The 17,506-nt window shown below is 31.9% G+C and overlaps 1 pseudogene; it reads left to right on the top strand.

Annotated features, from left to right (window-relative positions):
• Positions 1 to 14,272: 14,272 nt before the first annotated feature.
• LOC132730369 (centrosomal protein POC5-like) overlaps positions 14,273 to 17,506 on the top strand; it is a 36,739-nt pseudogene continuing 33,505 nt past the window's right edge.

Raw genomic sequence — 17,506 nt, 5'->3', positions numbered from 1 at the left:
TTTCTAAAAAATTCCTGAAAAAAGAAAACTGATCAGGATTAACAAAAAAGCATGTTGTAAAGTTATACCCAAGAAACTAATGTTTTTCGTTTATTAAGAAAGGCGAAAACCTATGTTTAATATTGTCTTGATTATGAACTGAAATAAAAAGAAAATAAGATTATTATCACCGCATGTCCGAAGTGTCGGTTGTGATACAATTTGTAGCAAAACACACACACAATTGTACTTTGACTTCCATATAAAAAGTAAATCACTATGAAGTAATACTTTCAAAACAGGAGCCTGTTTTAGCCCTGTTGTTTCAAAACCTACTGCAGAAAGGAGTCCAAACAGTATTCAGAATCGTTACATGTTTACTAAGTGATCAATCAAGACTAAAATTGCCATAATTCAGATAATATTTTAGGTCGTGTCTTTAACCAAGGTATTTCCTTTAGTTTTCTTGTACACAGAATAAACACTTATCAATATCTCGGTTTTTTAACATCGTTGATGCAAAATAAAAGCAACAACAACAACAACAACAACAAGAAAAACAACAACAATAACAAAAACTAAGACGTTATCTTATTTAAATCGTCTTACCGAATGTTTCACTATGGAGACTTTATGGTACCCGGTGTTTAACCAGTTTGGTACCTGGCCATTTGTTACAATAAAAACATGGTTGATCCAATCGGCATACCTCTCTACTGATCGTAAAGCATATTTCAAATTTCCCCAATCTCGGAATCGTTTAGCTGTTATCTCACTGCCTCTAAAGTAAAAACAAACAAAAAATACCTGATACTTGATGATAATTAATTGTCACTAAATATCAGAAAAAATGTACACGAGTGAAGATTGACCGATCAGTAATTAGAAATACAAGGTAAATCATGGATGACAAACAGAGACTTTTCCTGTGGTCTGATTTCAATTTGGACATCCATACAGATTCTTTTCTTTTAGAATTACCATTAATTAAACTAAATGTACCTCTGACACTGCTTTTCGTAAATTAAGATTTAATTTTTTTTGTTTAATTAATCATTCTTTTTGTACGTGTTGTTTATTATACGCATTTTTCTTATGTCAAAAAATAAATAGCTAACTATATTATATAAAGTTCACCATATGTAAAGTCATGACTCACGTTGTCCTTTGAGTTATTGCATTGAGTTGTATGTTTTATAATGATTGGCTTCTTTACGTATTAATAAACTTATATATAAGGATGCATTGTTGTGTGTTATAAGCATCACATTGGTCGCAAGAGATTAAATCTAATTAGCCTATTTGAGCCGTGTATGTCACAGCTGGAATATGTAACATGTGTTGACGTAATTGGACGTAAAAAAGACACCTGTCTTATTTGGCTGCGAAGCAGATGAGTCTTTTATAATTTTGAATAAACGCATGATTTACTGCGGAATGACAGGATCAATAGAAATACAAGAACATACATCGGCTTTACACTTCAGGAGAATTTTTTTTTTTTTTGCTTTATCTCGAAACATTTTTCATTTACATTTCTTGAAATGGAAAGACAATGTTTTCTTATCTTCGTATACAAATAATGGACTGTACAACTGTCTGAGGTTTACGGAGATTTAATATCGTAGAACCAGGCTAAAATTATAAACATTGGAATAACACGTTGTCTCAACCAAAAGCGGAACTGTTTTGCATTTGGGCGAAGCGCATCGGTGTAAGAGCTGTTGCATTGCACTGTTATAAAAAGTCTGATTTTTTTAATCTATCCATTTATTTCCTTAAGAAACAAGGATACAAATTCGTTTGGAAGAAATTAATTTGTATGTATTATCTTGTTTTTTTTCTTGAGATGATTTGAAAAGTACTGTGTGGAGGCCTAAAAGCGAGCTGATCACACATGTGCTTCTTTATATTCTGGTTAGGTATGGTTTTGATGTCTTTTAATGCCATGTTTATGCTCAAATTTTAGGTTTTTTGTTGTTCACTAACTTTTCTTATAAAAGTTTATATAATCGGAATATAATTAATTAATGTTTAATGCAAAAGGATAAACCATTACGAGCTCAAATCACTGTCTAAATGTCTATACATATAAATAAAATATATGATGCCGAATTCTTGAAATAATACAATCACTTAAGCGTACCCGTTCTATCACAGTATAAAACAATTACTACAAGTAAGGCCGTAATGGATTTTTCGTGTCGTAACGCTTCCTCTTCAATGTCAACAACTGCGCAGATCTAAACTGATATACGTCTAGGAAGCATTTCATTCGGTTCTACTTAAGATATGCAGTGCACATCTGACCATATTTTTTATTTAAAAAAAAAGTTGTCATTTTTTAAATCTGGAAAAATAATTAAATATTTAGGGGGAAAAAAAAAAAAATTTCGATTGGTCCCCAAACCCAAGTTTGGGAGGGTAAACTTTTAAATCTCAAATAAACAAAACCCTTTTTCTTTATTAAAAAGGGGAAAGTTATTTAGGGTTTGGCTGTTTTGTTGCCATACGGTTTTTAAACCCCGCGACCCGCCTTTTAAATTTTTAAATTTTGTTTGAAACCCCGGCTAATTGTTTTTTTTCGCTCCCCCCCCCCCAATTTTTTTTCTAAACCCTTTAGTTTGGGGGGGTCGCGGGAAAAACAGTTTTGACATTGACCATAACATAATTAAAATGTTTAATTTTTTTAAACATTATACATATATTTTAACGAGGGTTATACTGCCCGGATGTACTCTAAAATTAAACTTTTTTTAAAAAAAAGAAACACTGTTTTTTGTCCCCCGTGAAAATTATACTTCATGCTCGCATGCTTTCTTTTTCCTTTAAAAAAATGCCCCAGGTTAATGGGGTTTTCAAAAAAATGAAAAAAAATCCCCACCCACTTTTTGCAAAAAAATATTAGCACACTTCCCGCGGGTAGGATTGCAGAGTAAGTAACAACTTAAATTAACCCTTAAAACTAACTCTTAAAACTAAATAAAAAAATACTCACCCCACATATAACAAATTTCCTTTTTTAACAAAAATTAACTTTACTTTTATTTAAAAATTTTTTTTAAATTTTTAATTAAAATTTATTCACAACTTTAAAAACTTTTAATTTTTTACTTAAGTAAAAACTTTTTTAAAACGGGAAGAAAATAAATTATTTAAAAATAATTAATTTTTTAAATTTTTATAAAAAATTTAAATTTATATATTATTTTAATAATTTTCGGGTTTTTATATTTGGGACCAAATTATCATGTTTGTATCCTTCTCTTGAAAATTAACGGGCCTTAAACGTGGTTCAAAAAAACAAAACAAAAAACAAAACAAAAAAAAAATTAATATTGATAATATTTATTAAATAAATACATTATATCACATCCCGCCCAAGAATTCAGTTAATAGAAATGATATATATTCGATAAGTCGGAACCATTCAACTTACATTATGCTGTGTCTTTTACATATAAAAATCTATTAATTAATATAAGAGATCAGAATGATAAAAATGTGTTGTATTTGTATTTTGATCTTTAATTTATAAGTAACACATTTTCTCTAATGACATTCTTAAATATGATATACTATAACTATATTTCATCCGAGATATGTACAATATGTTACTTTGTCAATTATTTTATATACGTTTAATATAATATATACAAAAAAATCCAAAAACGAATTTTAATATCTAAAAAACGCAAATATGTTTTATATTTTATATGATACGCACCCGTATTTTAGCCAAATATCCAGTATAATAAATGAAATTTATCCAGCAAAAAGCAAGAAACGTGATAAATAAACTAATTTTGTTAAACACAGATATTCTGTAAATAGTTTTCATTTTCTTTGTACAGCGACTTATTAAAAAGAAACCTGTTACGTGGATGGCGTTTTCTATCGGTATATCACATCGCACGATCTGGGCATGCGCTAACATCTTATTCAATTTGAACAAAAAGCTTCTGATAATATATATATGATTCCATTTCGATTTCTATGTTAAATTAGTGTAGTGATATAATTTATTATTTTTGTTTAAATCAAGTAACCCCATGGGCCGGGTCAAATTTTGCACGTTGCTTCTAGGGTCATCATTTAAACAAACTTGATAAAAGGCCTACTTACACACGGCATATCTTACCATTAAGCATGGCCATTTCTTGGAAAATAGCTTTAAGAAACATGTTACCTTTAACCCCTGTCACCTAGATATGTAAAATGACATTTATGCAACATTAGCAGATTTCATGCAAGTAACTTCCATAGCAAGTTTTATCATAGTGAATCTTTTTAGTTATGAAAAATATAATGTTTGATAATTTCAATATAACAATGATACGATCTTTAACAGTTTATAGTAAAAAAAAAACCCTCTCCAAATCAGAGTCTTTATGGCAAGAATATTATATTAGCGATTTTTTTAAAGAAATAAATTTTTTATAAATTAAGATTAAACTTTTTAAGGGTGGTTTAATATTATCTTAAAAAAACTGTTTCTTAACCCAAAAGTTAAGTCCTTTTTGGGCCGGGAAGCTGTTGTCTTGTTAATATGAGGGTTAAAGGTTTTACAGGTAAAACTAAAAATTTAAAATTCGATATTGGCATGACGTTTTAAAAATTTTTTGAGGTATTTTATCTATTTGAAAGAAGAAAAAAAGAGGAAGAGTTTAGAAAAAAATCCAAAAAAAAGTTTAGGGTGCGCCTTATAAAAACCGGGAACCCCTGGATTGGAAAGTGAAAAGGGCCCCCCGTTTAATAAATGGGTAGATTTCAAAAGGGGGAAAAAGGGAAGGGGCGTACATATCAATAAACTGTATTTAAATTTAAAAATTTAAAAAGGGAAAAAATTTAAAAAAAGCTTAACTGTAAGGACAAAAAAAACGGAAAGAAAATTTTCTAGGAAACATTCTTTTAAATTTGAAAATAAAAAAATATTTTGTTACAAGCTTTTTTTACAAAAAACATAAATTTTTAATAAAAAATTTTATAATTTTTTCCCAAAGAAAAACACGATTTCTATTGGGAAATTTTTAAAAAAACAAAAAATATATAAAGTTCTTAAAAACTGTAAAATGGATACACTTAACACACTTACTGAATTAAAGCTATATATGTGTTGCAATGACTGTCCCACCTACTCGATTTTTTATCAGACTTTCCAGGTCATAGTCACTCTACCAATACGTAATGAAATATATCCGTTTTACTAAATTAAGAAAACAATAATAAAGTTATGTTGTTTTTTTCTTTGTCTTATAGTTGATCCTCGAAGAGATTTAACATAGAATGTCTCTGTAAATTAATAAACATGAACAGTGTACACATGAACAGAATAAAATATTCCAGAACAAAATATTATGCTGCTATTTAATGATTTTAACATTTCTCCCATGAATTCGTGCATGCATTATTCGCTCAAAAAGTTATCATACAAATATATTTCTTTCATATATGCTTTTTAAAAATGTAACTCTTAATACATTTTCACAAGAATGTTTGTGAATTGAAGGTAGCAAAATATAGCTTGATACACTCTCTTGTAGATGGAATCACCAAGAGAGTTACTATAGAAAAAAGCGGCAAAATTCTAATAGACACCCTATTTAATAAGTAACAAAACGTCATGGGCGTTCTCTTTATTCCGTACAATAAATACAATCGTTATGTATTAATTGTTTAATTAATGCATATTATGATTAAAAATGTATGCATTTATATTTAGAAACACTTTTATAAACATATATAACTCAACTTATTTTCCCTTCTTTTCATGAGACACGAAACAGTTCAATATTACCATAGTTCTATTATCATCATGGCACACTATTATTAAAATATTTCCTTCAAGAATGTTTATGTGAGGTATATATTCTTTGACTTTGCTGCAAAAAGCTAAGTATTTCTTCTAGTAACTAGTATGCATTGAAATACTATACTCTAACTTAAGTCGAAGGTAGTCAGTTACTTTAAAACTGCAGTTACTTTAAAACTATAAATCTCTAGATTTATCAAGATCAAGCCCGGTTGTAGCCCCAGGGAATAAGTCAGGATAACCGAAACCATGGTGATAGGCCTTTCTAGTAGTTCTTAACAGAAATCCATGCTAGGTTCTAGCCTCAAGGATAACTAGTATACTCAAGCTGACCAAACTCACGGTGATAGGTCTTCCTAGTAGTTCCTGACGAAAAACCAAAAACGGTGTTAGCATCTTGGAATGCAGTCAAGGTGACCAAACCCACTGTGATAGGTCTCTCCAGTAGATCGTAAAGCCCCAGTAACATTAGATCTTACGACCAGTGAAGACCAGTTCACAATCACCAGTGACCTCTGGTCGCGGACCATCTTTAAAACGTCCAACGACGGTCATCGATGATCTTTGACAGTCGCAGGTTATCTTATGACCAATTTCAGTCGTAGAGAGGTTTTTGAGCTTGCACAAAAGCCTCCTTGCGATCAAACACGTCGCTAGTGATGTTATAAGGTCTTAAAGCTGTCGCACGATGGTCGCTCGGAAGTGCGACAATCTTACGACAGTCTTTACAAATTGCCACTAGTCACTGATAATCTTTAGTAGTCTTTAGTAATCGTGTGATGGTCGTACGACAAGTTGTAGGTGATCTCATGTTATGTCACGGGTAGTCGTAAGTAATCACAGGCAATCGTACGTTTACTTATGACCTGTCGTGCGATTGTCAATGATGACTTGTCTTACGATTCTAGCAAAAGTAAATTTATCTGCGCAAAAAAGGTTTCGGTCGCAGACAATCGCTGATGATCGTCAGTTTTACAAGTCGCCGGTGGTCACAAGTAATCGTAAGCTCTAGTGTGACTGGGGTTTTACGAAAAACCAAGCCCGGTTCCAGCCTCAAGAAATATGGTCAACTGACCGAACCCTCGGTGATAGGATTTTCCCGTATTTTAAACGGAAAACCAAGTCAGACTCTAGAAACAAATAGCTCAAGGCCATTCTTGTAGATCTGAACGGAAACCCAAGCCCTTTTCTAGCCTCGGATAATACAGTCGAGCTGACCAAAACCACGGTGATAGACCTCTTTAGTAGTTCTAAACAAAAATCCATACGTATTCTAGCGTCAGGGAATAAAGTAAAACTGACAAAACCCAATCATTTCTATTACAATGCAGTTTGTAAGAAAAGTCAAACCCGGTGTCGCGTAATAATCACACGGGCGTAATTTTACCACGGTTTACTCATGTTTTTTAAAACTTGCCTGTAACTTTATTTACAAACAAAGCGCTGTGAAAATTGGTATAAATCTTCAGCATAGAACAATTATTTCGGTACATGTATTTGAATATTCTGACAGTTTTTATTTTCTCCAGAATATATGCGTGAAATTGAGCTTAATCGCCAAATTTTGCATCTTTCGTAGGGCAGTTTTAAAAAACCTGCAAGGTTCTAAAAGTATTACATTCATGAAAATAAATGCTTTTAAAACTTGTCAGGGGTGTTAAACTTTGTTTCTTGTCCATTGTTTTATTTCTAAATTGGCTAGAACTAATCTTAAGCTGTAGTTGGAAATGGCCAATTTCTCCGAAAACTAGGTCAAATTACCCGAAAATTTTGCCCGAAAGGGTACCTTAAATTTAAAACTTGTCATTCATTACCATACACATTTATTCTTAAGAATAAAGGTCTAATAACTTGCCAGATATTTTAATATTCACAATTCAATGATTGTTTTTAATCAACAAAGGCCATAAATATAAATAATACGATTTAAAGCGGCTTGTATCATTCGGCCGTTTTTCAAAATGGCGGACAAATTCTGTTAAAATGTGATCTAAATACTTTCTATTAACTGAGTACGTATGCGTCATTACATTGCATTAACTTTGATATCAAAATGTTAAAAACGTTTTCCCAACTCAACAAATCATTAAGACAACAAGAGCTGTCTGTAGGACAGCACGCTCGACTATTCTAAGTGCTTGATAGTAAAAGAGTCTTGATAATGTTAAATTTTTTAAGTTCACAAAAGGGCTATTTTTTTTTTATAAATTCATGTTATAGGTCTTAGAGAGAGTCTAATTATACAGAATTGGCTTGACTATTTGGAAGGTAATGTCACAAGGGATTTTTATTGAGTATAATAATACTAATTACCTATGAATACATAAATTTGAGAGAAAAGGTACAAAAGCTTGTTATTAAGATGTTTTATCAAGTAAATCACTGCTTTATTATTATGAATGCATAAAATTGTCCCAAAAAAGGCACAAACCCTTCAGTAGTTATTGAGATAACAGCTTACAAGCAAAACTTTACCATGAATTTCTAAGTTGAAAAAGGGGAGAAAAATCAGCCTAAATGCAAGATAGAATTATGGATCTTAGTCAGTGACCTACAATTATGACCCTAAATGCATATGTGAAGTTTTAAATAAATATCTTTAATAGTTATTGAGATATGTAAAACTTGCATGTAAACATTAACCAAGAGACTAAGTAGAAAAGGGGATATGAATCAGCCTTAATGCAAGATAGAGTTATGGAACTTGGTCAGTGACATACAATTATGCCCCTCCAATTATGACCCTAAGTGCATGTGTAAAATTTCAAGTAAATATCTTTGAAGATTTTTAACCTTTAACCAAAATTTCTAAGTTTCAAAGGGGCAAATAATTCTGCAAATATTGCAGACAGAGTTATGCAATTTTGCAAACTGATGTACATTGTTATTATAAATAAGAATTTTAAATTTCAATTGAATATCTCAAGCAATAATTGAGATATTTGACTTTACAAAAAAACTTTAACCAAAATTTCTAAGTTAAAAAGGGGCATAATTCTGTCAATATGGTAGGCAGAGTTATCCAACTTGTCAATCTGATGTACATTGTTACTATAAATAAGAATTGTAAGTTTTAATTGAATATCTCAAGCAATAATTGAGATATTTGACTTTACAAAAAACTTTAACCAAAATTTCTAAGTTAAAAAGGGGCATAATTCTGTCAATATGGTAGGCAGAGTTATCCAACTTGTCAATCTGATGTACCTTGTTACTATAAATAAATATTGTAAGTTTAAATTGAATATCTCAAGCAATAATTGAGATATTTGACTTTACAAAAAGCTTAAACCAAAATTTCTAAGTTAAAAGGGGCATAATTCTGTCAATATTGTAGGCAGAGTTATCCAACTTGTCAATCTGATGTACCTTGTTACTATAAATAACTATTGTAAGTTTCAATTGAATATATCAAGTAATAATTGAGATATTTGACTTTACAAAAAACTTTAACCAACGCAGACGCCGACGCGGACGCTGACGCCGACGCCGACGCCGACGCCGACGCCGGGGCGACTACAATAGCTCTCATATTCTTCGAATAGTCGAGCTAAAAATTACAATTCAAATTAACAATGGAACTCCACAGCTTTCTGCATTTAAGTCAGCTGCCATTTTTGCTAATGGAAGTGGCTAGCCGTACGGGCCCGTACGGCTAGCCAAAAGTTCTAGCCGTACGTGAGTCACGTACGACTAGCCAGGACACAGTGTATTGGCTAGCCGTACGGCACTTTTCAAAAATATATGGAAGGCGATATGCATATGTAAATTATGACTTTAAGCGAGGATTTTAGTCAAGAATGTTTTACAAAATTTTGATAATAATCCTTTTTTGTTTCATTAAGTTTAATTTTAAATTGAAAAAAAAACAAACAAAAAAAAACAAAAAAAAAACCACCGAAAATAATTGTTGTTGGGCTCTAATAATTGCGTCAATTACCACGGTATAGAAGTTTGTCCATCGTCCATCATTAAGAAAAGTTTGCATTATTAAATTATTTTTCCTTTTCACCGTTTTTTTTTAATATTCTTTTTATTTATTTACTTATTCCCCTCCGATCATTATTTATTCGATCCATGTGCTTAATTAACAGATTTAACAATTCATCTTTCATACAAATCATAAGCATGAAAATTAAGGACGTTATAACATGCAACTTTGACACTTAATTTTATTAAGAATGATTATACAACGCAGGACAAATGCAGAGATTTGATTAAAATCGTTGTTTAAAGACACGAAATAACATATGCATTTTCGACTTCCATATAATTTTGAAAAGTGCCGTACGGCTAGCCAAAACAGTGTGTCCAGGCTAGTCGTACGTGACTCACGTACGGCTAGAACATTTGGCTAGCCGTACGGGCCCGTACGGCTAGCCACTACCTAAATTTAATGACAAACCTGCAAAGAAAAATATTGGACTTGGAGATGATAATTATTGACTCATTTACACAAATGTACATTGTGTCTGATTTATCTGGTTGTCCATTCAAATAATATGAAATTAGGCAAAGACTAATATGAAATTAGGCAAAGCATATAAACGGAGAAGTCGGTAAAAAATCCTTTCATTTTTCCGTTTTAAAGGTGTCATTCGGTATTATATGTACCCACTTCCTTCACTCGGAACACTCGACGATTATTAATAATCCGAAAAGTTGAGAATTGTTCCGTAATCGGAATACACTGCCTTTTATCATTGAGTTACATTGTAAATGGCGGCGCCTAACTAGAACTGACACTGAAAATTTCATTGATAGGTATAGAATTCTATATATTTTTTAATTGTTTTTTATTTGAATTTTCTTTTAAATATACATGTGTAGTCTATAGCCGGGCAAGCCAAAGCCTTTGACTTCCCCGTATGAATGGGGAAGTTGTTAAAAATTCCTTTCATTCCTTCCGTTTTAAAGGTGTCATTCGGTATAACATGCACAGCTTCTGTTTTTACTCGGAACACTCGACGATTATCATTTATCCGAAAAGTTGAGATTTGTTCCGTTATCGGAATACCCGCCTATTATCATTGAGTTACATTGTAAATGGCGGCGCCAGATTAGAACTGACACTGTAAATTTCATTGATAGGTATAGAATTCTATATATTTTCTTATTGTGTTTTATCCGATTTTCTTTTAAATATACACGTGTAGTCTATAGTCGGGCAAGCCAAAGCCCGGACCCGCTTCGCGGGCCCGGTATTTGACTTCCCCGTATAATTATTTTTTGTAAACCTTAAAAATCCTCAGTCAAATTAATATGAAAAAGGCAAAGCCTCAAAGCGAGCTCGATGTACTAACGTGAAATAGTATGAAATAATCGCTCATTTTTATTTCAAATGCAGTGACGAGTGCGTGTGACGTCAAACGTACTGTGTTAAATATGGCTCCGCCCTGTCGTTAAATGAATTACGAGTTTTGAAAACGTTGATAAAACTTTGTTTGTTTATTTTATTTCACTCTATAATTTTTCAAACGAAATAAAGATTATTTGAATTGAAATAAATGTAAAACTAAGTAACACGTTTGCAACATTGAAATAGCGTACTTGATTTGATTGTTTTGCACGTGCTGTTTGGTGCTTCATTGTGACGTCTTGTAAACAATACTTTAAACGTCAGTACAGCGTTAACGACTGAATAAAAGATATTGGTGTTTGGATTCATTTTCTTAGTTAGACCATTTTCTTTCATTCTAGATAGTTTTCACAACAAAATTCGACAAAAAATTGTTTTTATTTTTAAGATTTTTTAAACAAAATGGCGCCTTCAATGTGAAAATACACGGGGAGATAAAAAGAACGGCGAGTGCATTGTCGTAGAATAATGCACGCTTCGCTTCGGGCCTTCTTTGTTTATAAAGAGAAATTTCTGATAGTGTTAGAATGTTTTGTTTCTTCAAAAAGAGGAGTTAAATGTACATTTAATGAAATCAGGCAAAACCTATATGTACGGGAAAAGTCGGTTAAAATAATCCTTCAATTTTCATTTAACATTTTCCGTTTTAAAACTGTCATTTGATATTTTATATACAGCTTCCGTTATTCTGGTTCCCTGTCCAATTATGTTTCCCATAGTAGTGCGCGGGGGACCAGTCTACACATCCGTTTTCAGTCAGACTTCCTCAGTTTTTATCGTTATCTTTAAATTCGAAAAGTTGCGATGTGTCGAATTTGGTACTTCGGACGAAAGTTTTCAAAACCATCACTTAGCAGGTACTCGCTTTACCGTAAAGCTCGCTTTGCAAGCAGACCCTTCGGGCCAGCTTTTTGAGCTCGCTATTAATTTGTAGGAAGTGGGTAGCTATAATATTGTCCAACTACATGTAATTGTACTGCGTGATGTGATATTGTGCTACTTTCGTGTCTGGGCAATATATCGCCTCTACAAAAAAAGCAAGATTCTGCCCCAGAATGAAAATATCTCAGAATCAAGCTTTTCATCTCAATATATTTTGACTAGGTAGCCATACTCAAAGGGGTACGGCTCATTGAATGTTCACAAAATATGTGTTTGATGGTATAAAACATTTATAAATCCTAAGTCAGAAATGAATTGTATTTCTAAGTCCATTCCCATTACACTATATACTAATATACATGTATTAGTATATAGTGTAATGGGAATGGACTTAATTAGAATTAATTTCTGGCTTAGGATAAATGTTTTCTACCATCAAACACATGTTTTGTGAACATTCAATGAGCCGTACCCCTTTGGCTGTACTGCCAGCCAAAAGTTCTAGCCCTACTCCAATTGCGAGTATACTGCTTGCGGAGTGATGCAATTACTTGAGATGATGATGATGATGACTTGCACTTGTTAAATTACATTTTCACAAGGAATGATTATGATACTATATACTTTTACATATAATTTTACGGATGATATTTGGCCATGAAGTTTTTTTGCATAACCTTTAATCATTAAAACTTGTGATTTCCAGAGAAAAACACTTCCCACCAACACCAAAAATAAATGTATATTATGTAATTGATATTCAATAAAATCTTCGTTTAGAAACACAAGTTAAATTGCATATTCATTATTGTTTTAGGTTATTTATTTTAAAAATGCTGTAAGGCTAGCTTCAACAGTGTGTAAAGGCTAGTCGTATGTGACTCGCGTACGGCTAGAACTTTGGCTAGCAATATGGGCCTGTACAGCCAGCTACAGCCAAATTTGTAACTGGCGTTCCAACCTGTACCTTTTGATTTTTAGGGAACACTTAAAGCGTTAACACAATACAATGTAGCAAAGCTGTTTGAAGACAGACGTTGTCCTTTAATTTATAACAGAATTATGAACAAGAAGTCTTATTTATAGATGATATGAAAGTAAACAAAGCTTATGGAAATCGGATTAAAAATCAAAGGCTGGCATAGAGTCTCACACAACTCAGCCACTATGTTGTCAAGTTTTCAACCATTTCACTAGCTTGAAACAAGTATGAAGCCAGTTCATGTCCTGTCCCTTGATTACTGTAGGATTAAAACATGTCCCAAATTAAAGATTATCTTATTCTTGTCATTGAAACATCAATTTACCTCCTGAAATGTCTTTATGATTCCAATTACAGTCAAATCATGATGTTTTGTCTTAAATTGTAATAATTTGAAAACAACAACAACAAAAAAACAAAAAAACAAAAACATTTGCATAACATTTTCTATGTAATAATGTCTAGCAAATAAAATGCCTGTTTTAGAATTAAAAGCAATTTTTTATTTTGTGACAATGTGTCTGACTTCAGTTTCATTTTAAAATGTCACTAATTTTTTTTTCACCAATCAAAGATTTAATTGCCATTCCTTAACTTTAGGGAAAATAAAATGATATTTTTGCAAAACTTGAAAAAGAGGATGAAAAGACTTGATCAATGTAATTACTGCAAACTAAACTTTAGGAGAAATCTACATGATTTCTAAGAATTTTATAGAGGGGAAGAGACCATGCTATAGAAGGAAGATAAGCCCTGATTAGGCCAGCCAAAGCTGGAGGCAGTTATCACACATTATTCAAGATTTTCTTGCTTCTATAGCATAGGTCATGTCATTTGAGAACCCAATTTTTTCCCCACACATTTTACAACCTATTAAAGGCTGTTTCCCCCAGCACTAAATAGGTATATTTTCTCCTTAAATGCTATATTTTCTCCTAAAATGCCCTGTGCACATTCTTCACCAGAACCATGACTTAGCTGACTTATATCAGCTAGAAGATAAACTGAATTGTTAAGAATTTAGGACAGAAGAAATAATCACTGAAGAAAAAGGTTAAAATGCAGAATTAATGCAGAAGCTGTACTCTTGGAAAATGAATAGTAATCATCACTTACAGGTTAACTCATTATATAATTAAATAAGAGTTAATCTGTAATTGCGCTAAGGGGAGGAAACTGTTGATGCTGTATTTATGTTCAGTAGGAGCATTTCTTCCAATTAATGCACTGTACAAGTTTGCAAATAATAAAATGGGGAAGAAATGTAAGTAGTTGGTAAAATTGGTAAAGACCACATTCAAAGCCCTTGCTGTTAGGCTAACCCTTTATCAATATAGTTGATTGTCTGTCTAGTAATCAATTTGTCTGGAATTCAAATTAAGATATTAAATGATAACATATATATTCATACTATGATATATTTATTTTCTAGAGGAAGGATGTCAACTATAAGTGACCTTAGTGTACCAGATATTCCACCACTGTCTCCAGGTAGTAGTGTATCTACAAGATTACAGGTAATTATGTTCATAAAATCGTTTTATCACATACCTGTGTTGCGAGTCTGTAAAAGCGGTATTGCACGGCCGTGCATATATTTTGACATTACTTCATTTGCGTTATACACACAGTGTAAAGACGCGCTAAATGTTAGCGTTACACTACAAATGTATAAGCGCTTCACTGAAAAATGACACTACAAATGTATAAGCGCTTCACTGAAAAATGACTCTTTTTCACTTTAAACACTCTTTATTTTGGATATGTGATAAATACTAAAATAGAATATTATATTCGTTTAATTTCAATAATTAATTTATTGAACTCGTTGAATAGAATAATATTATGCTCACCAAAGGCTGGCATAATATAACTTTATCAACTTGTTCAATAAATTCAGTATTGAACTTACACTCATTTAATATCCTCTATTGATGTGTGTATAGGTGTGGGGTTTTTTCATCAGGCCCTAAATGGGTAACCTCATTTATTTCAAATTTAATTACTGCACTTTATTCAGTAATTGTGTATTACATCAAAAATATGTAATTGACTTTTAATAATTATTTGATGATATTACTGTACATCGAAATTACTTGTAAAAACTATTAAAGCTATATTTATCTCATAATCTGCTATGTATAGGCTTTACTTACTATATACTGATAGTGCACTTTTGATTTTTTTTTGGTTATAAGTTTTTAATCCTGTAACGTTTTTCAATATAAAATGTTCTCCAGGATGAGTATGATGAATTACTGAAGTTTGCCGTTGTTATACCAAAGTATGATCCTACTGACATACCACAGACACTGACTGACGCCAAGGACTCGTTCATGCAGGCCAGCTCTCGATCAGTGCCAAGACGTATTGATAGAAAATTTGTTGATGAGGACGGTAAGTTGTTATTATTTAGTTTCACCCATCCTTGTTTATGGCACACATATTTTAATACATTAAAGACCATTAAGTGGCACACTAGCATCACATTTAAAGGAGCGTCTGATGTCACTGAGGTCATTTGTCTAAAAATGAAGTTTGAAATGATGCAGTTTAAATGGAAAATTTAATAGTTTGCAAATAAATATACAAAGACATATTTCAAATTTATTTTTTTACAATACTTAGTTTTGTGTCAGTTAAAATTGTTAAAACATTTTTTGGTCATTTTGCACCATAAAATTGATTATTGTGGGAAGACAGAGTGAGTGAATGATCCCTTTGAAGTTTCGTGGTTTATGATAAATACATCTGCATATGTTACTTTTAACTAACAACATTTTCATGTTGTCCTGTTGAATTCTGCTGAAGCCATCACTGAAAATAGGGGACTATATTGTGTATGAAAGCATGCTTTAATCTCTAGAAAACTAGCATAAAGAATGTGGTTATATATGAAGTGATTAATATGCTAGGCCATATATCCTTTTAAAAAAATATTTATGATTTATATAACTTGAAAATTCTGATTAAAGAGCTTTCTGAAGCAACTGATGTCATTCTGATTAGACTTATGATTTATTTAACATAATAAATTGTATTTTAGAGCTTTTTGAAGCAATTGATGTCACCCCTATTAGACCTAAGATTTATTTAACATAACTGATGTCACCCTGATTAGACCTAAGATTTTTATTGAACATAAAATTGTATTTTAGAGCTTTCTGAAGCAACTGATATCACCCTGATTAGAACTAAGATTTATTCAACATGAAAAATTGTATTTTAGAGCTTTTTGAAGCAATAGATGTCACCCCTATTAGATCTAAGATTTATTTAACATAAAATTGTATTTTAGAGCTTTTTGAAGCAATTGATGTCACCCCTATTAAACCTAAGATTTATTTAACATAAAAATGTATTTTAGAGCTTTCTGAAGCAACTTGTGTCACCCCTATTAGACCTAAGATTTATTTAACATAAAAATGTATTTTAGAGCTTTCCCAAACCAAAATCGCAAGCTAACATTGCAAGCTTGTCACAAGCTTGCTGCAAGCTTATGTTGCAAGCTTGCTACTGGCTAGTAATTGGAACCTTGCGGCAAGCTTGCGATCAGTTATTTAAAAAAAAATCTGACTGCAAACTAGTTAATATTTAAGCTTGCGCAAGCTTAATCGCAAGCTTAATCGTAAGCTTGCGCAAGCTTATTTGCAAGCTTGCGCAGGTTGATCCGCAAGCCTGCACAGGCTAAGTCGCAAGCTTGTGCATGTATAACTACAAGCTTAATGTATAAGCTTGCGCAAGCTTAATCTCAGGCTTGCAAAAACTTTAAACCCTATCTGGAAAGGGAGCTGCTACGTATACGAACAGTCTCTGAATCCTATGTAACATGCAAAAAAATTAACTTAACTTTTTTAATCATAAATTGTAAAAAGAAGCTGATGTTAAATTTTTCATTTGCTACACTAATGTTTTCTTCCAATTACCATGGTAAATAGTCCAGCCTTGATGGAATGACATTGAAAAAATCCAGCCTAATTCCAGCATCCCTGAATGTTCTTAAAATGTAAAATTCTGGGACGGATGTCAGCACAGGAATGTTTGGGGTAGAATTTTTATGAGTTTAACATGATCACATATTTCTTTCACAAAATTTAATACATATCCTTTAGTCCAAATACAGAATAGAACACCCTACATTCACTATAACACAAACAGTTTTTTTCTAGCTGCAGGTTTGGGTAGGTTCTTGTTTTCTTAGAATCCAACACTTTGTTTTAAGCAATTATTTTGCTCTTAGTCTGTCAGTGACAAACTATTCAATCTTAAATTTGTTTTAAATGTTTCTGATTATTTAAATTACTATTTCTGTTATCGGTGTCCATTTTGAGTCCTCTGCCTGTGTTTCCTAGAACTTGTTATGGTTGTGCTCACCTTTAAAGATAAAATTCATAATTAATTAAACACAGATGCGGTAATGAACTATGTTTTATTGCATAACTGCAGTTAAATTTCATATCTTTTAATAACATCAAATATAATGTTTCAACAG

The sequence above is a fragment of the Ruditapes philippinarum genome, unplaced genomic scaffold, assembly GCF_026571515.1.
Source record: "Ruditapes philippinarum isolate M1 unplaced genomic scaffold, ASM2657151v2 ctg5099_1_1_1_1, whole genome shotgun sequence".
NCBI classification, from domain to species: domain Eukaryota; kingdom Metazoa; phylum Mollusca; class Bivalvia; order Venerida; family Veneridae; genus Ruditapes; species Ruditapes philippinarum.
This window is presented reverse-complemented; position numbering and strand designations above follow the sequence as displayed.